The 24,049-nt window shown below is 44.4% G+C and overlaps 1 protein-coding gene across 3 annotated transcripts in view; it reads left to right on the forward strand.

Moving 5' to 3' along the window:
• ACSL4 (acyl-CoA synthetase long chain family member 4) overlaps nucleotides 1-24,049 on the forward strand; it is a 110,647-nt gene that overhangs the window by 20,057 nt on the left and 66,541 nt on the right. For 2 of the 3 annotated variants that reach the window (XM_065557271.1, XM_065557274.1), the window contains exon 1: nucleotides 2,145-2,251. The gene's annotated coding sequence lies outside the window, so the exon portion shown is untranslated. Of the gene's footprint in view, nucleotides 1-2,139; nucleotides 2,252-24,049 lie in introns of those variants that run through there. The other variant, XM_065557267.1, reaches the window with a different exon arrangement.

Raw genomic sequence — 24,049 nt, forward strand, 5'->3', positions numbered from 1 at the left:
CTAAAGGCTCACAAATTAGAAGGCAAATAAAAAGAGCCTCATATTTATTATTTTTTAAAATCTCTTGATTTGTAAGCCAGTCTCATGATTTGTGGGCCTGACCCATGATTTTTGAATGCTTGGGGTTGGTAATACTGTAATGCACTCGTGGAAAGAGGCAGGGTTTAATTTGTGCACTGAACATTCACTTCCACATTTCCTCCCTTTTGAATGCTTATTCCTGCAACATTAACACTGCATCCATATAGTTGTTTGCATTTAGACATGAATGTAGCTGTGTTTGCTGGGTGATGTGTAGTAATGTGTGCGTGTGCTAGAAGCAACATTCAAGTAAACACTTGTAGATATTTTGTTTTATGAGGTTTGTTTGGAGAACATGCAGAATAGTTTCCCAGCTACCTAATACCTGTCATAGTACATTAGTTCCATCTAATTATGAAAATGAGCTGATTATGGTAAGTGCAGTTTCTCCTGTGGCTTACTTCGGCAAACTGTCAAGGCACTGGAGTTTTTTAGTTTTCAGAACCAAAGGGATTTTACAGACTCCTTTCTTTCTAGCATTTCCTATTCTTTAAAAAAACTATAGCATCGGAGAGTGAAAAGCTAGAGTTCAATGCCAAAGCAACAAAGCACTAACTTTGCGTCCAAGCTTGCCAAGTTGGTACTTCCAACTTCTTTTACAGTTGAGGGAACTCAGCAGTTTGCAGGATTAGCCCCAATCCCACAACCCTTGCTCAAGCAAGTAACAACTCTTACCCTTACCATTTATTGACATAACAGAGATTGAACATGGGTCTTTACAGAGACGAAATACCTAATGCTATATCTGATCCTAAAGTCGGTTATCTGAATGTAGAGGAAACACAGAGTCAAGCATCAAAAATTCCCACAGAATTGCTTAAAGATATTTTTGTATTCATTTCATGGTGAGTGAGGAGACCAGGTGCTGTATAATACAGAATGACTCTTCCTCTACATCATATACCTGCTAAGAATAATGGCTATGAAACTCCTCTTGATCAATCCCTCTTTCTCATTACAGTGCTGTACAATGCCTCTGGGCAGTGAGCTTTCCCCTTCAGTGTTGCTCTTGTTTTTCCATGCTGATTTGTAAAAGATAAGGCACAGCAATATCCACTTTGAGTCTATATTATTACACAGAACAGTCATTGCTTTAGGGTTTTTGACAGGACAATTATTGAGGAAAATACAGACATTCACTAGCTTGCCGCATAAGTCTGGGCATGTGATAAAATACTTGGGGGCCCAACATCAATATTAGAGTCAGGACAGAGTGCATGTTCAGTTTCTCAACTCAAACAACGCTATCTATTCTTACTTCAACTAGTTCATTAAAAGGACTCTATGGAGTAAGGTGCCCCCTAGTGGTTATTCACCCTTTAAAATATGTATGTCTTGTTTTTGACTCACTACTAAATTAATCCTTTTTTCTTTTTAATTAGCAATACAATTCTTGCTCCTTTAACTCTGAGAGATGTTATCATTCCTTAGAAATGTGAATGCTCTTCTTTTTTAGTTAACGGTGATGAGTGCTGGCGGCGGGGAGATGCAGATTCACACAGTTTTTCACTGTGAACCCCAGAAATGGGCCTGATCCTACAAAATGAAGTCAGTGGGAGTGGAGGGTGCTCAGCTCCGTGGTTCGGTTTTTACTAACTAAAATAGAGAGAGAGTCTCCTGAAAGTCAGCCTGGTGATGGCTCAGTGGGGTAGTCGATGGCCTTTGCCATTTCAGATCATGCTTTAACATCCAGCCATCCATGAAAAGGCAGTGAATCAATAAACTGTTTGGGTTGGTTTAGAGCAGTGCAGCTAGCCATTACGCTGACCAAACATCCCGATAAAATCGGGACCGTCCCAATTTTTAGCTGTTTGTCCCACATCCCGATCTCTGGTCGGGACACAATTTGTCCCGATATTTTGCTCCGCCGCCAGCACTCGGCTTTTTTTTTTTGCGCCCCCCAGTGTCCCGATATTTCCTTCATCTCATCTGGTTACCCTGTAGCCATTAGAAGCTAGTGGGCCCCAGCCCCCCCAGGCTTTTGTTTATACTGTTGATAGAGCTGGAAAGAGTCTTTTGTTTTGTTTTTTAAATGTGTCTATTGTCCGTTCTCCCCAGGTCCAAGTTGGAGCAGCTGGCTGAGTTGATACTGACTGCGCCAACCCTCCCAGACCCTGCCAGGAATGTGTGATGGCAGGACAAGAGCCCAGGCAGAGTATTTCGTAGGCAGGTGAGTGGCTAATTCTCTCAAGACCCTTCAGAGCAGGAGCCAGGGAGAAGCCCCATTTCACATCTGAGCACTGTAATGATCTGCCTATGGCTGGCCATGCTGGGAAGGGAAGGCCCAGAATGGACTCATTAACATAACTTCCCTAGTTACTCCCAGGGTATATAGGGGACAGTAGGAGTGAGTGGCTGGATTGAATCCCTGAAGCAAAGCCAGGCATGAAGGGGCCTTGACTCGAGTAGCAGAAGGAATAAAGGAGTGAAGGAGGCAGAAGGAAGAGATCAGCAGGGTGGGAAGGAAGAGGGCACAGGAAATGACCTGTTTTCCTGGGCTGGCAGTAAAAGAAGGAAGCAGGTTTGGTGGTAGTTTACTGGGGTGGGATGGGGGAGGGAAAAGCCAGTTTTGGACTGCAGCTGCCCCTGGATTAGCGCTGAGTGACAAAGTTTAGATTTGGGTCCAAGTTTCTCAAAAGGATTTTTGCGGGGTTGGTATGGGGAAGGGGACAGTGGCTGGAGGAAGTTGGGACGCAAATCTAAGGGTTTGGCTCAGGCACACCTGTATAGTTTGAAGTGTGTGAAACAAACAGGGGACTATCCTCCTTAATCTGTATCTCATGCATGTTTAGTGACTGGGGCTGTTTCCCCTATCTCAGAATTGGGATGAATCCTGCAGTCAGTGCCTCCTCTGCTTGTTCATGCTTTCACAGGAAGAGCTTGCTGATAGTTTTAATTTATTCAGTGGCAAGTGAAAGGATTTTTTTAAAAGTGTACAGTGATTTCTTGATGGCGAACCTGTCTTTGATTTCAGTTAGTCAGGCTAATATGCCTGGGAAATGTCTATCCCAGAGGTCTCTAAACATTAAAGTGTTGTCTCAATAAGAAACCTGCACTGGTTTGATTTAGGAGGTGTGTCACATTTCAGGGCTAGCAGTCTCTGTCTGGTCCACTCTGAGTGCACTGCCTTGTTAAGAGTGTAACATATATTGTATTCTGTCTTTTGACTGTTAATTTTTGATAAATAAATAAAATAATCCACAGCATAACCTTAAGGCGAAATCCCTAGCACAACTGAACTATGAAATATTAGCATTAGGTATTTTAGCATGCAACCCACTATAGTATCTCAGTTTTAAGCCATTCTTTTAAGCTATCATCAACTACAAGAAGTTGCATTGTCATTGGTTATAATTAGAGGCCTGATCTTGCAGTCTTTACTTACTGGAGTGGTGCTTACTTACACAAGTAGTCTCACCGAAGTCAGTGGGATCAGTCCCTGCAACTGAGAGTAGTTCTGCTATTACTGGACATGAATCATTGAAACTGGATAACTATTTTCTTCTGGATACAGCCTTGCCCTGCATTATTGCCTGTAAAAGGCAACTGCAGTCAAATAAAATGCCACCTTTTGCTCCTGAGTCCTGGGCGGTAACATTAAAAACACTGGGTCAGATTCTTAACTGGTGTAAATTGCTGTAGTTCCATTGAGTTCATTGGAGCTGTCCCACACCAGCTAATACTCTTGCCTATTGTATACTTCATACACATGCATGCACCTAGTTAAGGGCTTTGGGCCTGGTCCCTGCAAAGCTTTAGTCACACAAGTCTTCCCTAACATCCATGGAACTACTCTTGGAAGGACTACTCTTTGGTGTAAAGGTTGGCATGATCGGGACCTTGGCTCTGCTCCCATTGAAGTCCAAGGTGAAATTCTTATTTAGATGAGAGCAGAGTGAATGCTTTGTACAAGAAATTACTGCCTGATTGCATGGTATGTCTATACTTGATATTATGGCAAGTGTCGCAAGGTGGGGCAGTTGGATATAGTCGTGCAAGTTCTTTTTCTTGGCATGGGAGCAAATGTACAGTCTTGGGAAGAGATGCTGTGTTGGTCCAAGATTTTGTAATGCAAGGTTCTGTGCACAGGCAGTGGTGCCCGAACAGGGAGTGTATGAGCAGGAGAAGAGTTTGGTCTCTGATTAGAGTCAGTTCTTTCTCCCTGGGAACTGGGCACTGGTGTTGGGCTGAGATATCTGAAACAAAGGGTTGCCCTTCATGCTCAGTATCAGTTTAATTTCAGGTTAGTAAATTGGACAGAATGTTTTCAATAACAGTCCATTCTCCTGAAATTTTGTGCTGTATCCCCAAAGTTCCTACTTCTTTTCATCCACTTCCCCCAACCCTGCAAAAATTTACATCATCATCTCAGGCTGCTGCTGTTCGAATGGATAGAGATGCCAGCCCTCATTTACTTCATTGGTATAATCTGATCATCTTTCATTTTGATTTTTCCTGTCAACTTGTTTTATTCTATAAGAATGAAAGAGGCCTGGTGATATTGCATGAGCTTTGTTTTTCCAATGAGAATTTTCAGAATTCTTATGTTGCAAAACGTAGGGCTATTTCCACAAAAGGATTTAGATTCTTAATTGCAACTTTAGGTGCCAAAGTCTAAAATTTTGTTCCTCAAACCCTCTGTTCAACTTTCACCTAACCCTGTAGTGCCCGAATTCCCATGGTACCGAAGTTTCCACCAGTAAAGTCCCCTAGGAACCTAAATTTCTGTCAGCAGGCATGGACAAAACCCCCTAAGGCCTGACACCTCCGAGCAGCATGGCACCTAACAACTCTCGCCTAAGCCCCACTGGGATCCACAAATGATCTTGTGATGTTGTGCAGTCTATATGGTTTTATAAAAACATGATAATAAGTGAATATAATGTAACTGGAATATGCTTCATGCAAAAGGTCTCTTGTAAGGTATCATTACAAAGCTTATAATCTACTGAGTGTGATCATCCTATTAGTATAAATGTACCACTCTTGTATCTAAAACTAGAAATATAAAATATAACTCTGAGGGCCTATTGTAATTATGCAAAGTGTGGGCCATTAATGGTGGTTTGGAATTTTGATGACTCCCATTGACCAGGACCATTGTCTGCAGATGGCTGTGTTTACCTGTTAGTCTTCCTGTATATGTGTGTGCTGGCAAGTGGGCAATGAAGTCTTGCAGTGACATATGATCATGTCACCTGAACTGGAATCTATCTTTAACCTGATGCTTTTCCAGTGGGGGAGAGGGAGTGGAAACCCAGAGGGACAAAGGGTTCCCGCCTTATGCAAAAGATATATAAAGGGGTGGAAGAGAACAAGGAGAGAGAGGAGCCATCATGAAGAATCCCATAGCTATCACCTGAGCTGGAACAAGAGCTATACGAGGGGTAAGTATTGTGCCCAGGCCTGGAAAGGTGTCCAGTCTGAGAAAAAAAAACTTTCTAAAGCATCTAAGGGTGAGATTATCTGTATTTAGTTTGATTAGACATAGATTTGCGCATTTTATTTTATTTTGCTTGGTAACTTACTTTGTTCTGTCTGTTACTACTTGGAACCACTTAAATCCTACTTCCTGTATTTAATAAAATCACTTTTTACTTAGTAGTTAACTCAGAGTATGTATTAATATCTGGGGGAGCAAACTGTGCATATCTCTCTATCAGTGTTATAGAGGGCAAACAGTTTATGAGTTTGCCCTGCATAAGCTTTATACAGGGTAAAACGGATTCATTTGGGTTTAGATCCCACTGGGAGTTGGGCATCTGAGTGCTAAAGACAAGCACATTTCTGTGAGCTGTTTTCAGGTAAACCTGCAGCTTTGGGGCAAGTAATTCAGACCCTGGGTCTGTGTTGGAGCAGACGGGAGTGTCTGGCTCAGCAAGACAGGGTGCTGGAGTCCTGTGCTGGCAGGGAAAATAGGAGCAGGGGTAGTCTTGGCACATCAGTTGGCAGCTCCTGGGGGTGGGGTGGGGGGGGGGTTCTGTGATCCAACCCGTCACAGATCTATCTTGTAGGGCAATCTGGAAGGCAGTCTCTGAGCATGCCTATTGGATCAGGCCCAGAACAAATCAGAGCCCAAGGAAGTGGTGACACTGTTAAATCCTATAGCACAATGATTAGAGCACTCACCCAGAAAGTGGGAGACCTGGGTTAAAAATCCTCTCTGCCTGTTTCAGAGGTGGGACTTAAATCCAGGTCTCTCACCTCTTTGGTGAATGCTCTAGACACCAGGCTGCAAGGTATGTTTGGATGGGTCTCTTAATGTCTCCTGGTGAAGCTGTTCCACTTTATATAAAATACTTAAATATGGCTTAGGGCATTCCCTGTCCTTTGGAAATAGAATCTGGTAATTTGTGCTTTAATTTTATGAAACAGTCCAAAAGTTCCTGCAATCCTTACGTAAAAGTCCATTGTCTATATTATTTAGGGCTTGAATACATTTATTTCAGTGTTACCAGCCTTCTCCCCCGACAGAATTCACACTCCTGGTCTACACTGGGGATGGGGGAGGGGGAGGAAATCGATCTAAGTTATGCAACTTCAGCTACGTGAATAACATAGCTGAAGTCGACATACTTAGATTGACTTACTGTGGTGTCTTCACCACGGTGAGTTGACCGCTGCTGCTCCTCCGTCAACTCTGCCTGCACCTCTCGTGGCACTGGAGTACAAGAGTCCATGGGAGAGCACTTGGCGGTCGATTTATCGTGTCTAGACTAGACGCGATAAATCAATCCCCGCTGGATCGATCGAGGCCCACCAATCCAGCGGGTAGTGTAGACATACCCACAGTCTTTTTGTAGTGAATGCGATGCTGGTGATGGCCCTTGAGAGCAAGTCTTATATCCATGTAACAGGATCAGCATGGCCAGAGGCAGGGTGAGCCTGCCCCAGGCTTGCTAGCATGCATCAAGCCTTGTCTGCAGGTAGCTATTTCAGTTTGTCTCGACCTCTGAGACAGGATACTATTAATATTAATACTTTGCACCTATATTGGGCTTGTCATCAGTTGGTCTCAAAAAGCATTGCAAACATTCTTGACTCACAATATTCTGTTCTAGCCCCTAGATACTTTTGTACCTTGGTGACAGGCACCTTAGAAAATTCTATATAGACAGTAATTTTCTCATAGTGGGACTACATAACAACCTTGAAAAAAACCTACTAGGCAGCCTTACAAAACTGTAGGAAACCTTCCTACCCAAAGAATCAAATCTACTCTCCCATTCTTGCTATGGGGATTATGGACAGTTCAGTCACCCGCCTATAATATTTACTTACCTAAGGCGAGTGGATGAGTACAGTTTAGCAGCACTGATATCTAGCCAAATCCTACCAGTATCTATGCAGTCAAAGGCTGTTTCAGTCATTTTAACTGGGCATGCCCATATTTCCTAAAATGTAAATGTCACTGTTACTTTGACTTTTCAGGCTACTTTTTTTTATTTTGTGGAGAAAACCACAAACCCATAGCTACAGGCTTCTGAATGCACAGTTAGTATCATTATAAATGCAGTCACAGGAGCTATGCAGGCAAATTTACCAGCGAGGCTTCTACCTGGTTGATTTCAAGCAAAAATCACTGTGATTGTGTGTATGCACACACATGACTGAGCTTTTGGGACATATTGCTCTCTTAAAGATTCTTTTCCCCCTTAAGTGATTGATAGATATTTCGTCTTTAACTCCAACTTAAAAGGTTTTCTGTAAGGGAATTTATACTATCCACCCCGCTCCACCTTCTCTGTAATATACCCCTTTGTCCTCCTTCCTCCAACACACTATTTGTAAATGGAAGCTAAGAACTGCTGTAGCGAATACATGTAAAATCCTGCAGCAGGTGGCAGCACAGATGCGGTTTAATTTCAGCCCACTCTGCCGTTTTGAGTGTGTAGAGGGAAGTGGGACATGACACTCTTTCTCAATCCCTGTAGTGTAATTAATGCCATCAGAAAACTGTCCTCCTTGCTTTCTTTGAAACAAGTGTCTTTTTGGCTGGCTGGCAAAGAAGGCCTGAAGCACCCCATTGCTGATGGTTAACATGCCACTGCCATAGATGCCAGAATTTCTTTTCTTGGGGTAGGCTGGGAAGAGAAACAGTTAGGGAGAATGCTCACAACGCGTCTAGGAAGCAATTTGGGCCACATTTGACACGGAAGTGGAGTGTTGCATATGTAAGCACAAGCTGAGTGCAGGCCATGTAGGGAAACGTTACCAAGTAGCAGCATGAGGCTTGAGCATGTAGTTAAGCACTTTGGTTACATTCTTCCTCCTTCTTTCAGGCCCTGTTTTTCTCTCTCTCCTTCTGGTTCCCCTTTCATCTGTTCTCATCCTGCTTCTCCTCCTTTCTTGCTTTTCTCACTAAGGCCTTGTCTACACTGCCACTTTACAGCGCTGCAACTTTCTTGCTCAGGGGTGTGAAAAAAAAAAAAAAACACACACACACTCTTGAGCACTGCAAGTTTCAGCACTGTAAAGTGGCAGTGTAGACAGTGCACCAGCGCTGGCAGCTAATCCTCTGGTGGAAGTGGTTTTTTTATAGCACTCTCCCAGTGCTAGTGCCACGACTACACAGCCACGTTAAAGCGCTGCCGCGCTAAGGAAGGCTTGATGAGGCAAGCCATTGATAAATACACCAACTGTTATTCTAAGGCAGTTTCTTCAGCTGTGGGGAGTGAATGCCCCTATACACACCTGCACAGAGACAAATAGCAACGCCCATCAGGCTCCTCACACTCCCTAATGGCATTTGTACAATGCTGACAGATTCTACCTGCAAACTGGGACTTCTCAGATTACAGCTGCATAGCAGCCTTAAAGAGGTGCACCATTTCAATGAACCAATGTGTCTTTTGGAGTCAATAGACCAGATGATTTTCTTGGCTATTTGCAAGTAAAGGAAGGGATGGTTAGTGGTCTGAGCACAGCAATAGAGCTAGGAGTGTAGGAGTTCTAATCCAAGCACTAAAAAGAACAGGAGTACTTGTGGCACCTTAGAGACTAACAAATGTATTAGAGCATAAGCTTTCGTGGACTACAGCCCACTTCTGGGCTGTAGTCCACGAAAGCTTATGCTCTAATACATTTGTTAGTCTCTAAGGTGCCACAAGTACTCCTGTTCTTTTTGCGGATACAGACTAACATGGCTTCTACTCTGAAACCTAATCCAAGCACTGGAATCTATTTCCTTTGTGATTTTGCACAAGTTGCCACCTTCATTTTCAGAAATGGCCAGTGATTGTAAGTGCCTCAGTTTGTGTGCATGGCGTGAGATGCCGTGGGCCTGATTCTCAGAGTGGCTGAGAACCCACAACTAGAGCTGAAATCAATCAGAATTCAGGTGCTCAGGCACTCTAAAAATCAAGCTCTCTCAAGATGGACACCCAAAACCTGAGACACCTAAAATTCAGGTGTCACTTTTTAAGATGTTGACCTCGTCCTCTCTTCATCAGTTTCCTCATCTGTGGAGCAGGGAGAAAAATCCTTTCCTATTGATAGGGTGTGACAATGCGGTTCTGGCGGAACCCAACTGAGAGTGCCAACTCAGGACAAATTGCTCAAATAGGGCAGTTACAGCCCAAGGCTGGGGTTTTTTCCACCTCTAAGGCAAACCAAACCAGCCAGACTAAGAGGACTTCAGTCTCACCCCACTGGCTAACTGCAAGTCTCACAAGCAATCTCCTTAGATACTCCAGTTTCCCAGTATTACCACCAGTACCACTCGTTATGGGGACAAATGGTTATGAAAACCAATACCCCAGTAAAAGAAAAAGGTTCTCCTGATCCCAAAGGACCAAGCCCCAGACCCAGGTCAATATACAAATCAGATCTTACCCACAAATCACGCTGTTGCCAATCCTTTAGGATCTAAAATCTAAAGGTTTATTCATAAAAGGAAAAAGATAGAGATGAGAGTTAGAATTGGTTAAATGGAATCAATTACATACAGTAATGGCAACGTTCTTGGTCCAGGCTTGCAGCAGCGATGGAATAAACTGCAGGTTCAAATCAAGTCTCTGGAATACATCCCCCGCTGGGATGGGTCCTCAGTCCTTTGTTCAAAGCTTCAGCTTGTAGCAAAGTTCCTCCAGAGGTATGAAGCAGGATTGAAGACAAGATGGAGATCAGGCATCAGCCTTATATAGTCTTTTCCAGGTGTAAGAACACCTCTTTGTTCTTAAATTACAGCAACATGGAGTCTGGAGTCACATGGGCCAGTCCCTGCATACTTTGCTGAGGTATAAGGCGTATCTGCCTTTTCTCAATGGGTCCATTGTATAGCTGATGGTCCTTAATGGGCCATCAAGCAGGCTAGGCCGAGCTAATCTCAGCTTGTCTGGGATGTCACCCAGAAGCATAGCATAAGTTTGCCATACAGACAGTATAGAGCCAATATTCATAACTTCGACTACAAAACTGATACACACATATAGACAGCATAATCATAACCAGTAAACCATAACCTTGTCCTAGACACCCCATTTGACCCCCTTTATACAAGATTTGGGTGCCACTACAGGACTTTGGTTGCAACAATGATCTATATGGTCCCAGTTTATGTCAATAACGTCACATAGGGATACAGTGAGAATTAGTTAATGTTTGTACGGCACTTTGAAGTTGTACAGTACTAAGTGTAATTATTTTATTGTTATTTCCTGGGAGCGGCAGATACTTTATTCTTGTCCCAATAAACCTCAATATCCATTTTTTTTAAATGAAACAGCCTGCATTACAGAAATTTCAGTATGTAGCTAAAGTATCACTTAACAGCCAAAAGCACTATTTACAACTATAGATTTATGAGATTATCGGGTTTAATTAGCATTACTTTAGACTTCCTATGGTGCTGAACAGGGCTTGCTTGTGTTAAACTTTTTAATCCAGTATTAAGAGGAATTGCTAGTAAATTACATTGTGGAATGATAATTAGTCTGAAGTAAAAACCTGGCTAATCAATTTAAAACTGTGTAAGTCTTCTGTTTATCACACGTTCCCTTGCACTGGTGCCAAGACCTTCTATAGCATATGGGCCAGATTAATCTCTAGTGGAGAAATCAGTGGAGTCATGCTGGGATGAATTTGGCCTTATATATTAATTCATCTTTATTGATAATCCTGAAATTAGGGTATGATCCTGCACTGCTGAAAGCAAAGAAGTTCTGTCATTGTCTTCAGTGGAAGAAGGATCAAGCATCTAATAAGCATTGGTTTCTGGGACACGGTAGATCATTCTCTTTGTTTCATATGGCATCTTCCTCTGAATTTGTTTGCTTGCTTTTTCTTTTATATATAGTTTTTATTGGGCTAAATCCGAAAAGGTGCTGAATACTTGCAGTTTCCATTGACTTGGCCCATTGTATATTTTGAGGGATAATTTGTTTCTGATCTCACCCCTCACTAGGGGGAGAAAATTGGCCAGGTGGTGTTGAGGGAGAAAATAGAAAATAAAGAGAAAGAAGAAAAGTATTGTTAAAAAAGGAAGAGTTGTAGAAAGACACAAAAAGGTGTAAGATGGTGAAGAGATGAGACCAGTCAAGGAAAGGGAAGAAATAGGGGTGTTTACTTTTCAGACTTATTTTTGTAAATAACTTTGGACCTCTAAAAGGAACCTGCTGCTATATTCACTGTTCACTTGAAACTCCTGCCCTTGACATTTGGGGCTACTCACAGGAGTAACGTGAGGAGTATTTGGCCCATGATGGGCCTGATCTAACTCCCATGGAAGTTAACTTCCATGGGAGTTAAGTCAGGCCCCATAAGTCATGGAAAGCCACTGGCTTTTTAAAAAATTGTATGCAAAGGCTGCAGCACACTATGTAATAACTAACCAGACAACACCACATCTCACTTTTAGAACTTTAAAACAACTAAATCCAATTAGTTTTTTCAAACAAATGCCTTTATAATTCCAACTTTCAGGTCAGACAGACAGGTATAGATACACACAGTTGAGCAGCAACAATGATATATAATGGAAATTTTGAATGGTCCTTAATGTTAGCACCATAAGTGGGCAGTGTTAAGTCAAATAAACACTGAATGCAATAAAACAAAATAGGGAGAAACTAAAACCTGACTGCTAAGAGTATTACCAGCTGTTTTGATGCAAGAAACTCTTATCCCCTGTTTTTCTAGGGATTTTGAAATAATGGTCCCCATTTCTGTTTGTTTTTTGCAGTCTTTCGACCAGAATTCATTATAGTAACATACAAACACAACTGCTGTCAATTTAAATTCATCCAGAGTGCTGTCTGGAAAATATGCTGCTTCACTTGTTTTTGGTCAAAGGTCTAATAGTCAGAATTTTACACTTTGCAAGGAGTTAAAGTCCCACAATAGATAAGTTGGAAGTAATAATGCTACACTCAGGGTAAATAGTGGAAATGGCGGAGTCAGGTTACTCTTACTTAAGGGGTATATTTCCTTCTCTGTCATCACTGACCACTTTGTCTGTCCAGTATTCCAGACTCACAACTTGTGTCATCTCTGACTCGCCTTCTCAATTCATGCCAAGTTTCTGACTAATTCCTGTCCATCCCTCCCACCCACCCCCCTCTTTAATACTACTGGATTCCATTCCTTATCCTCATTGTCCCCACTGCTTAAACCAGGGGTGGGCAAACTTTTTGGCCTGAGGGCCACATCTGGGTATAGAAATTGTATGGCGGGCCATAAATGCTCATGAAACTGGGGGTTAGAGTGTGGGAGGGGGTGAGGGCTCTGACGGGAGGTGCAGGCTCTGGGGTGGGGCCAGAAATGAGGAGTTCAGGGTGTGGGAGAGGGCTCCGTGCTGGTGCCGGGGGGATGGGGAGGGCTCTGGCTGAGGGTGCAGGCTCTGGGGTGGGGCTGGAGATGAGGGGTTTGGGGTGTAGGAGGGTGCACTGGGATGGGATCGAGGGGTTCAGAGGGCGAGAGGGGGATCAGGGTTGGGACGCGGGAGGAGGTCGGGGTGCAGGCTCAAGGTGGTGCTTACCTCAAGCAGCTCCCAGAAGCAGCGGCATGTCCCCCCTCCAGCTCCTATGTGGAGGCGCGGCCAAGCGGCTCTGCGCACTGCCCCGTCTGCAGGTGCCACCCCTGCAGCTCCCATTGGCCACACTTGCCAGCCAATGGGAGCTGTGGGGGCAGGGCTTGGGGTGGGGGTAGGGTGCGCCCACCCACCCCCCCAGGCTTCCCCTATGCGTAGGAGCCGCTGCTTCCGGGAGCCGCACGGAAAGCCCCCGACCTCGCTGCGCAGTGGGATCTTGAAGGCTGGATTAAAAGGCCTGATGAGCCAGAAGCGGCAAGTGGACGTAGTTTGCCCACCCCTGGCTTAAGCCCTTGTCCATGCTTTGGTAGGTTACTGCAACCTTCTCCTGGCTGCCTCCCATCTCAGTCTCTTCAAAACACCACTTCCTGGCCTGCTGCGACAACCACATCAACCTCTTCCTTGGCTTCCTGTTTCTTATTAAAATTTGCTTTCTTTCTTCTCACCGTCAAGACATTGAGACTTCCTTCATATACCCTATTCTTAGAACAGACTCCCACATCCTGCCTGCTAAGCACCCCCTCTGTGGTCCCCCCACTCTGACAGGAATTCTTCCTACCACATTCTTTCACAATGATCTCTCCACACCTTCCCATCGTTGAAATGTGGTCCCATGCCTGGCTTTTGGGACATGGCTATATCTTACTCTTGGTTTGTGTCACAGCCCTGGTAAAGCTCCCCTTCTGCACACTCACCAGGCTGCTCTGTTTGGGCCCCAAGCACTAGGCCTGTGTGTTTTTAAGCTTTAAAAGTCGGGTAGGCTCCAGCATTATCTTTCTTTGGCTTCTCTGGCACAGTTGCTGGGCACAGACTCTGTTACCCCTTCACAGAAAAGGGACCTCACATAGGGTGACCAGGTGTCTGGTTTTTGACCAGAACACCCAGTCAAAAAGAGAACCTGGCGGCTCTGTCATCACTGCTGACTGGGCTGTTAAAGGTCTGGTCGGCAGTGCTGCGGAGCTAAGGCAGACTAGAAAATATGTGACCTGGGGCACTGTGCTGTGCCCCAGAAGTGGCCAGCAGGTCCGGTTCTTAGGCAGGGGGGCCACGGGGCTCCATGTGCTGCCCAGGGCCGGCTCCAGGCACCACCTTGCCAAGCAGGTGCTTGGGGCAGCCACTCTGGAGAGGGGCGGCACATCCAGCTATTTGGCGGCAATTCGGCGGACCGTCCCTCACTCCCACTTGGAGCGAAGGACCTTCCGCCGAATTGCTGCCGCAGTTCGCGATTGCGACTTTTTTTTTTTCCTTCCCTCCCCGCTTGGGGCAGCAAAAACCCTGGAGCCAGCCCTGGTGCTGCCCCTGCCCCAAGCACCAGGTCTGCACTCCCATTGGCTGGGAACTGACCAATGGGAGCTGTGGGGGCAATGCCTGTGGGCGAGAGAAGTGTGTACCGTGGAGCCTCCTGCCTGACCCGCCAAGGAGCTAGACCTGCTGGCCACTTCCGGGGCATAGTGCAGTGCCCCAGGACGGCAAGCAGCCTGCCTTAGCCCTGCTGCGCCACTGACCGGGAGCCACTCGAGGTAAGCCTGAGCCCCAAGCCCCAACCCCCTGTCCCCAAACCTCATCCCCAGCCCAGAGCCTGTACCCACAGCCCAGATTCTGTACCTTCTCCTGCACCCCAACCCTGAGCCCCCTCCTACACCCCAGAGCCCACACCCCTAGCCCAGAGCCCTCATCCCCCCTGCAACTCAACCCCCTGCCCCAGCCCAGAATCCCCTCCCACACCTTGAACCCCTCATCCTCAACCCTGCCCCAGAGCCCTCACCCCTCCTGCACACCAACCCATGCCTCAACCCACAGCCCCCTCCTGCACTCTGAATCCCTCGACCCCACCCCCAACCCCCTCCTACACCCCAAAACCCTAATTTCTGGCCCCACCCCAGAGCCCGCACCCCCATTTAGAGCCCTCATCCCCTTTTGCACCCCAACCCCCTACTCCAGCCCAGTGAAAGTGAGTGGGGGCGGGGGAGAGTGAGCCACAGAGGGAGGGGGAATGTAGTGAGCGGGGACAGGGCCTCGGGAAGAGGCGGGGCTAGGGTATTCTGTTTTGTGCTAATAGAAAGTTGGCAACCCTAACCTCACAGTCCATTGACTTAGGCCCCCAGGACTAGTACAGACCCTCCCCCCCCCCCCCCAACATTCCAGACATTTCACAGCCTTTCCCAGAGCTCCAGCCCTGGGGGCACTCTGGTTACAGTTTACCTCTTCAGGGACATTGTTGATTGTTGATGCACATAACATACAGACTTTGCAAAATGGATTCTGAAACACTCACTGTGACACTTCCAGGGTACCCAGGGGTCTGAGGCACCTCGCTACCACCTGCCCTTTGTGAAGTTGAAGTGTGCCTGCTGTGGGTAGTTCCCCACCACCACCAGCCTCTGGCAACACAAGCACTGCCTTCCAGGCCTCTGCAGGCCCCGCTTTCTCTTTACAGGTTAACACTAAACCCAGAGTCCTTTAAGCGCCTCCCTGGTATTCCCAGCCCTGATCCAATCACAGAATTCCCAGAGGCTCTATTCCCAAAGGAACAGTATACCACAGCTTCCCAGCTACACTTAACACATAACACTTAGATTTGTTCATAGAGAAAGCAAGTCTTTTTATTTAATAAAGAACAGAGATTCAAATGATAGCAAGTAGAAATATTGGAACCAAAGGGTTACATATAAAATAAAACTCATACTAGAGCCTAAACTTAACTAATAGGACACAATTATGTCATAAGAGCAAAAACCAAAATCCTTCCAGCATACGACAGCTAGGTGTGGTTGTGAAATTCTGTTTATGAAGCAACTCCCCATCAGCTCACTTCTGGGTGAAAGATACCAGGCTGTCCTTTAGCAACCCCAGACATGTCAGAACAATCCCTTGACCTTTACCCATAAACTAGACTCATTCCTGCTGTTGTGCTTCCTGTAGATTTCGCAATCTTTTGTTAATTTCTTCATCTGGATTAGCTGGTGGTTTAGTATACAAATAGGCATCCATTGTAAATTATTCAATACTAAATTTTCATGTAACTAGACTCCTGCCTCTCTGAAAGAAACATGTTTTTTGCTCCTGGTGACCTGCTTTAACTTACACACTTTAGGAATATAATTTCAAATAGAAGTACATAAATGTTTAAATATCTGTAATATTAAATATCTCACAGTGATTATGATGACCATTGTGTTACTAGTTTTCAGTAAAGACCTTGCATACCATCCTGTAGTCAATTATTATGCCTATAACTGACCCAGGGGATCCCTGTACATCTCTATGTACCCCCTGTGTCCTCTGTCCATCAGTATCAAGAGGTTCCAGGGTCACACTTACTCTCTACTTTGGGTGGCACAAGAAATATACATATCCTGACAAAACAATAAAACACTTACATGTTACATTTCCCTGCCTTGCTTCCTAACCCTCTTGAGCATTCTTTGAGCTGAGGCTTCCTCTCCCTCTGCCCTCCTGCACACGGCTTCCCCTCCAGAACATGGAGTCTTTCACTCCTGCAGCCAGCTTTCTGCTTCTGGTCTCTTCTCCCTCAAAACAGCTGATAAGAGAGACCCTTTCTTGCAACCTCCAGTCCCATTTGTCATGTGATCCTGATCAGACTCACCAGATAGGCAGACTGGTTCTTCTAGGTGGGTACACAACTCTTTGTCTAAAGATGTTTCCATGGGAGCAGAGAACAATCAAGGTTTAATGACCCTCCATTGTTAGCTCTGTGTCACCTCCCCTTGGAATTTCAGTCCCACCTGGAGATGAAAACAGAGAAAGCAGCAAGCCCTACATGCTAAATAGAGTTTTCAGTTTGACACAGATATACATACATAGAGAGTTCCCTTCCCAATATCAAACAGATCGCCCAAATCGTCACAGTTTTGTAAAGTGCTTGGCAAATTAATTGTACATGAATGATTTTTATTTGTATTAATAATTATAATACACATATCCCTTATGAACATTAGTGGGTAGGGTGACCAGAAGTCCCAATTTTATAGAGACAGTCCTGATTTTGGGGTCTTTTTCTTATATAGGCTACTATTACCGCCCACCCCCTGTCCCGATTTTTCACATTTGCTGTCTGGTCACCCTATTATTGGGGGTTATTCTCACATCAAGACATGGGGACAGATTTCAAACTTATGGACACTAGTTTAAACCGAAGTAATTGATCTAACTTCCTCAGAATTATTCAAGACTTTCTATTCTCATTTATTTAGGTGTATCTATCTCTAGACCCTCTCTATGATGATTTGGGGAACTAATATATGACTTACAAATTCTGGTTGATATTATGACATTATTCTGCAGTTGTTGCTATGAAAATTGCTATATCATGAATGCCTTTCTGTATCCACCAATGGTGGCAAACAATGGTGGCTCCTGAATAGGCCTTATCTGGGAGAACAAAAGAGTAACTGCACCCTACAGTTCTTTGCAGCTTCCCTCAACAGGAGACTGGGGTAGTTGGGGTCAGGGTTGGAGAGTGAATATTTCCCCAAGCAGGACTGTGACAGGGTACAACTCACCATGCTAGCGCCTCCTGCTGGTCATCTTGCAGATCAGCTCCACAGGTTGGTACGCCGACTCTTGGTGGTGTCTCGCCCGCCGTCACTTCTGCTCCTGGACTTGTGTCACTCCAAGATCTGTGGCGTCCTCTTCAGCACACAGCCCTATAGCTGTGCCACACACTGTGCTCCCCCCCTTCCAGGGGATAGTACTGCAGTCCAACAGTCCAGCCCCTTCCTCAGTGGCAAGTGGAGGGGGGACCTGGGCCCACCCACTACTCCAGGCCCAGGGACCCTGTAGATGACAGCCACATGCTGTGTCCCTTCCAATCTCTCAGTCTATTTCCCTGGGCCACTTCCCCACAGCCCTAGCATCTTCTTTGCCCTTGCCTCAGTGCGTCAGCCTGCAACTCCCAGTCACCAGCCAGGATCTCTTCCCTAGCACCCCTGGTCCCTGCTAGCAGTACTGCTTTGTCTAGGGTGCTGGCTTTCGTCCACCTGCAAGGCAGCCAGTCCTCCCTCCTTGAGCTCTAGGGTGCAACTGAAGCTGCTTTGCCCTGCAGTCCTTCTTATATGGGCCTGCCCGGCCCTGATTGGCTGCTCCTCGCAGACCCTCTCTAATTGGCTGCCTCCTGCACAGCCTCCCTAGGGCTCTATTACTTCTTATGGGCCAGTATGGGGCAGACTCCCCATCACACAGACAAAGAGACAGATGACAGAGCAGGAAGTTATAAAATAACTTGTAGGGGAAGGCTCAGGAAAATGCCCAGGAAATTTGGTCAGGAGAGGGGAAGGGAACAAACCGGCCAAGGTGAGAGGAGATGAGCAATGGGAAGAAGGCATGCACTGTGAACAGACAGACACTGGACAGCCCCAGATGACCCTGTCCTCAGCCCAGAGAATGCTCACGAGTGGCAAGGAAATTGAGACAGGGAAATGTATGTAGGGTTTAGTATTTCTGCATAGATCTGCATTTTTCTCATGCTATTAAAGAAGGAGTAATGGTGGTTGAGAATATTGTGCAAAGTCTGTCTTTGTGTGTATTAAGCATCTAAACCTATCACATGCCTCCTTGAGAAGGTAAACAAGAAGGCTCATGCCTTTGGGTGGAGTTCTGGGAGAGGGTGTGTTTAAGCTACTGGGAAGTCTGAGGGGTCAACACATGTTCCGGGGCTGGTCAGGAGATCAAGTGATTGCAGCTCTCAGGAGGGAGTGCTGGATCAATCTGTACCTTGAGCATTTGCCCCAAGGCCTTAAGATAGCAACAGTGCCTGGACTCCATTCAGACTCTGGGGCTTAAAACACCCAGGGATTCAATGATTGGATCCTGTCACAGCTGTCTGGTGAGTACCGGGAGAGGTGCTCGAGTGAACCTCTGACATCCCCTAAATAAGCAATGTCAGAATATTTGATTCAACTGCTAATAGATTATGACCAAATATATTAAGGTGACATATCATTAATAAACATTTCATTATGTAAATAATTATTTTGTAATGTGAAGTTTTCTTTACAAAGTACAACAGTATCTGTTAAACAGCCAGATTTTTAGTTCAAGTAGGATCTAAACTGGCTTTAGGTTCTATTTGCAGATCACAATTGGAATCCCCTGAAGAAACATTTCAAGACGTGATTAATTGTTTTATTGTGTATGTATCTGACAGGTCTAGGCATTGTAAAAAAAGAAAAGCAAAACCACAAGTATTTATAGTATCGTTCTCTTCTCCTCTCTCACATTAACCTAATCAAAAATGAATGCACAATTAAATTGTTAATTTGATAATCTGGTGGTAAATTAAATGCAATTTAATGCTTCCTGCACCCTTACGTCAAACCAAAACAGATTTGTGTGTTTTAAAACAGAATTAGTAGAGCAAGGTATGTTTGTTAAGGGCATCTGAGGACAGGAACAAGCAAGAACATAAAACCAGAGAGAGTGTTATTTGTTCATTTAAATATAAGAAAGAATCCCAGTCTCTAAGTGCTTTTAATAGAATTAAAAGTTGGATGACATAAGACATAAAGCCAGCAATGTCCTCTTTCCCCAAAGAGAGAAAATAACCAACCAGAAATTAAATCAAACTGTAGCCTACTTCACCCACAAATGCCAGTCTCAGCCTGAGTAAGAGATGGACTTTGCACCATGCTCTGAGAGGCAACAAACAGGATATTTTGGAGCAAGACTAACTTCACATTTTACATAAAATGACTCTGTTACATCTGGGAATTGTCCCAAGAAATCCCCCAAATCCATTACCCCACAAGTCCTTTACAGTTGGGATGGAGAACATTTGGGTTCATTGTTTCTGAAACCATCTGTGCTGCTTACAAGATTTGACTTTAAATGAGAGTTGTTCACCATTTGGAAAAGCAAATGTACGTTAAGGTCGGTGCTTTCACTTGATTTTCACTTTGGTGAATCTGGAACTTAAGCAAGACTTACAGGTGCAAATCCACATTGATCAAAATCAAAGACAAAGTTCACATGAATCCCCTTGAAACAAAATCACAAGAATTTTGCAGAGCTCTAGTTGTGAGTTCAATGTATGACCAAGAAGCAGTAGCTGCTGTGTTGTGAGGGAAGAACCATCTTTCCAAACAATAATAGCCAGAATGGTTAAAAGAAAAACAAAACATGGACTAAGTAAATTGCTTACACTGGGCGAGATTTCTTTGTGTAACAGCACTTTGTGTAAATTGGCTCAGTATTCTCTTTTTAAAGCTTCCCCTGGTGTGTACAGTTTAAAGAACACTCTCCTCTGGAGCCTGGCTATTCTGAAAGAATGTATGTAGCTCCAAGAATCTCTCCTCCTGTAGGACTGGAATCTAATATCTTCAGTTCTATTGGGCTCGTATGTGCCAGGGGTACAGCTGGCTCTGCAGGCAACAACCTTGTTTTTGTCTGCAGACTGTTCGGCTTGCAGCAGAATTTCTAATCCCAGAGGTGTTGTATAACCTAACCATCCCACTGTCCTCTTTTATTGGAAAAAAGATATTTCTCCCTTCTATTGTTTATGGCTGCCAGGCCAGTAACTATATATTTTACATAATTGATTCTTTTGTAAACAAGTATTTATGATAGCCTACTATACATATTGTAACAAACTGGCTAGTGTATGTACATCATACCCTCTGCTCTGTAAATTTAGAACAGCTAATCTCTGTGTCATAGGCCTATATTACTAATAGCTAATAGGAATTCTCCTTCAGTTCTTGTGGTAGTAGGGACTTTGCTTTTGAAGCATGAGGATTTGAGCTCTATCCTTCATCTCCAGTGAAGTTTTGAGTGGCCTGGTTAGTCCTGGATACCCACAGATTTAAGTTGCATATACATGTTGTTTAAACCATTGGAACATAATGAATCCTTTAGACCAGAGATTTTGACTTAGTAGTGTAGTTTGAATATCATGGCACACAGAGTGCATAAACAGAGGGGAATGCTATTCTTATTGTCTGTAGCAATTAATCTGATTAATAAGTATTATATGCTTTCAGTAAACACGTACACTGACCTTCTAGCATTTTATCCTTTCTTATGCGTGTGCAATTGTTCAGTGTGTAAAGTTTCCCTTCTGTGGGCAGCCAGCTTCTGGGAAAGGAAGTGGGTGTCACTGCAGCCCTAAATAAGGATGTTTGGATGCAATGTTATGGCAACTGCTCAAACTGGGATTTCAAACAAATCGTATTATCATGGCTCAAAACACAGACGCAGATCTCTGAATGTTCAGTTTTCAGTATTGCTGCTCCTACCTTGGTAATTCATTCTGTACAAATGGGAGTTTGCATTTGTACCAGCTGCCCCTTGCCATTCAGGGGGGAAAACTTGAGTGGCACAACAGCAACATAGATCTAATCATTTGAGGCATCGTATATCTTGCACCTTCTTCCTGATTATGCTCTTACTCAGCGGTTCTCAAACTGTGGGGCAGAAGCACAAAGTGCGTCGTGACCCCATTTTAATGGGGTTGCCAGGGCTGGCATTAGACTTGCTGGGGCCAGGGGCCGAAGCCCGAGCCCAACAGCCTAGGGCCGAAGCCTGAGGGCTTCAGCCCTGGGTGGCAGGGCTCCGGTTCCAGGCCTCCTCACCTGGGCCTGAAGCCCTTGGGCTTTGGCCTTGCTGCCCAGGGTGGCGGGGCTCAGGCTTTGGCTCCCCACACCTGAAGTGGCGGGGCTCAGGTGGGCTCATGCTTCGGTCCCCTCCTGGGGTTGTGTAGTAATTTTTGTTGTCAGAAGGGGGTCATGGTGCAGTGAAGTTTGAGAACCCCTGCTCTTATTGTATGACTTCATCACTGGACTTATTAATGTATTACAATTTAGGGGACTTTCATTCAGATTTATTTGGTGGAAAATTCCTGCCACAAAGAAATTGAGAATTTTATGTAGTCAGTTGCAAGGGTGATAAAACTATAATGGCCAGAATTTTGTAATCCCCCTAAACTAGGCTGAGTACTTCCCAGCTAACCTGCCAGTTAATAGTGGAAAATAGAGACAGCAATTTCAGGTCTTTCAGTTCTATAGCACTCAGATACATCCGCAGTCCCACCCCACTTCCATAGTCAAATCCTTAACATATTTCAAGTTTAATCTAACCTTTCTCATTTCTATAGTTCTCTGATCATCGTGGCATTTGAGTAGCTGCTTCCTCTGTATCTGAGCTGTAAGGAATGTCTGAGAAAGCAGGCTGTCTGGTCAAGTGTGTAATTGCTTTGGAAACAAAAAGGGAGAGTAAGGATCTGCAATAGCAAATGTTACCCTGTCTCCCTTCTAATAAACACTTCAAAATGCTTTACAAACATTATCTACTTAATTGTCACAACACCCTGGTAGGTAGGTATTACTGTGTCTATTTTACAGACTGGGAGTCAGTGGCAGAATTCAAGTGTTCCTGGCTCCTATTCCCACGCTTAGTTTACTACACCATGCTGTAGCTGCTCTTCGGCTCTCTTCTCCTCCGCGCAAGATAAAGACAAAAATGAACTGGTTAAAAATGTTTGCCACCCTACAGCATACCCAATCCTGCTCCCGTTTAACGCAATGAGAGTTTTGTAATTGACCTCAGTGGGAGTAGGATTGGGCCCTGGGTTCACAGGAAAAAGTGTTCAGCGCAGATAATGTGACTGTTTGTTTCCATTGGAGCATCAAATGAGTGTAAAACAAAAGCAAACTACGGGAGGGAAGAGAAACCAGAGAAATGAATAGTGAGTGAAATTAAACTCGGTGTGTTGTTTTCTGCTTGCCTAACTCTGAGTCTAAGTCGTGTAGAATTTACTTTCTAGTGATGAGTAAAATTGTTGCTCAGAAGAGGAATTCACTTGCGGCACCAGCCAAAGCCAGGAATATTCCTGGCAGGCACTGGGCAAACTCAGGGCTTAAAATAGTGTGCAGGAAAATGTTATTAATGTACACAGACTCATTAGGAACATACTCACATTGTGTTCAGGCATGAAGTTGCCAGGGCTGCTGCTGAGAAGCAGCATTTAGTTACATGCTGGGCACTCAGGCTATTCTCTACTGCAAAGCAGCCCCATAGGGCACTGCTTCCAGGGGCACACTTCAGGCAGAGGAAGGATGATGTCAAGCCCGACCCTGTTTCCCGCGAAGACTTTCCTGAGAGGTGCAGCTTAGATCCAATCCTGTGTGTGGACTTGCACTGCCCCTAAAACAAATCACTCTCTCATTTTGCTCCTGAAGAACCTTATTATTATTAAACAACTGATGATTAATACTTAATTAAAAATACAAGAAGCAAGAGGTGGCGAGGTTCAAGCAGTTGTTTTCTTAGTGAAGCAAAATGTTTCTTGTGCTATCATTAAGAATTTTTTTTCAGTGCCTCCTGATTGTTTCCAAAAATATTTCCATCTCCTCTGTTTGAGGACATTCCCGCTGGATGAATTAACTTCTTCATTAATATACACACAACGTGGGCTTCAGCTGAAACTCATCCAGAATCATCTGAACTACCACTGCTTGTCCAGTAAAAAAAAAAAAAAAAAAAACAGGTGTGCATGTGACACAGTTTCTTTCTCTAAAGATGAATAGTTATCATGGACTCTCTTGGTGTTATATAATACTGATACCTGAGCAGATGGTCAGAACCTGATAGCACCACAAATAATAGAGTCTACTTTCAGGTGGCTTTAACTTTTTAATATAGTGGAACTCAATACTAGAGAAAGGACTGGACTTCAGAGTTCAGATTCAGATCTGGATCTAAACTTTTCCCCAGGTTTGGGGTGCTCGGAAACATTTACTCTTACTTTATCAATACTCTGATTGCTGTAACTGCTACTGCAATTACAGTATATATTTTTAAACATTTTGCATGTTTTGATATATGAGTAAATTAAACACGGAGCCCCCAAAATATCTAGGCCTAATATGTATTAATGTATAACCATTAACATTACTATATATGTATGTAATGCTCCATCAGAGTTTC

The sequence above is a fragment of the Chrysemys picta genome, chromosome 9 (assembly GCF_011386835.1).
Source record: "Chrysemys picta bellii isolate R12L10 chromosome 9, ASM1138683v2, whole genome shotgun sequence".
Lineage (NCBI taxonomy): Eukaryota > Metazoa > Chordata > Testudines > Emydidae > Chrysemys > Chrysemys picta.